The sequence below is a fragment of the Elephantulus edwardii genome, unplaced genomic scaffold, assembly GCF_000299155.1.
Source record: "Elephantulus edwardii isolate Elephantulus edwardi_28Jun2011 unplaced genomic scaffold, EleEdw1.0 scaffold00082, whole genome shotgun sequence".
Lineage (NCBI taxonomy): Eukaryota > Metazoa > Chordata > Mammalia > Macroscelidea > Macroscelididae > Elephantulus > Elephantulus edwardii.
In genome coordinates this window covers 13,817,055-13,817,832 of record NW_006399832.1, presented here as the reverse complement: position 1 = coordinate 13,817,832, position 778 = coordinate 13,817,055, and the positions used below count along the sequence as shown (strand labels likewise).

At 37.1% G+C, this 778-nt stretch overlaps 1 pseudogene; it reads right to left on the bottom strand.

Moving 5' to 3' along the window:
* LOC102851701 overlaps positions 1 to 778 on the bottom strand; it is a 124,996-nt pseudogene that overhangs the window by 1,473 nt on the left and 122,745 nt on the right.

Sequence of the window (778 nt, the reverse complement as noted above, 5' to 3'; positions counted from 1 at the left end):
TAAAAAACATTGTTTTTCACAAAGTATCCTTCCTATTTCCTTCACACTCCCCATTGAATTGTGAAACAACCCTATGATTAACACCCCACTCTACCCCTGCCCATCCTCTGCTTCCACCCTCCCCTGCTTTGTATCCCTCCCTCTACTTACTCTACAGTAATTCTACAAAAATGTTTTTATTTGCCCTGTGGGTCTGATTAGTTCACTCAACATAATGCTTTCCAGTCTCTCCCAAGTTAGATAGTAATTTGCAAAACCATTGCTCCTGCATGTATTATAGTATTCCATTGCATGAATGTATCATAACTTTTCAATCCATTCATTTGTGGTTGGACTTCTGGACTGTTTCAATATTCTTGAGATGGTGAATAATGCTACAATCACATTGGTGTACAAATTTCAATTTTCTCATTTTCTTGGGGTATATTTCAAGCGATGGGTTACATGGAATTTCCATGTTCAGCTTTTTGAGGAAGCACCAAACTGTCTTCTACAGTGGTTGTACTATTTTACAATACCACCAGCAATGTAGAAGAGTTCCTTTCTCACCACATCCTCTCCAATATTTATTTCTTGGTGTCCTGTTAATGTTTGATACTGCTACTCGAGTGTAAGATGATATCTCGTTGTAGTTTTGATTTGCATCTCCCTTATTGCCAGTGATTTTGAGCATTTCTTCATGTGTCTATTGTTGTTAGATGCTACAATCTTGTATGCTGAAAGTAAAAAGGACTTGAAACATTTACTGAAGAATGTTGTTGTTGTTATGTGCCATCAA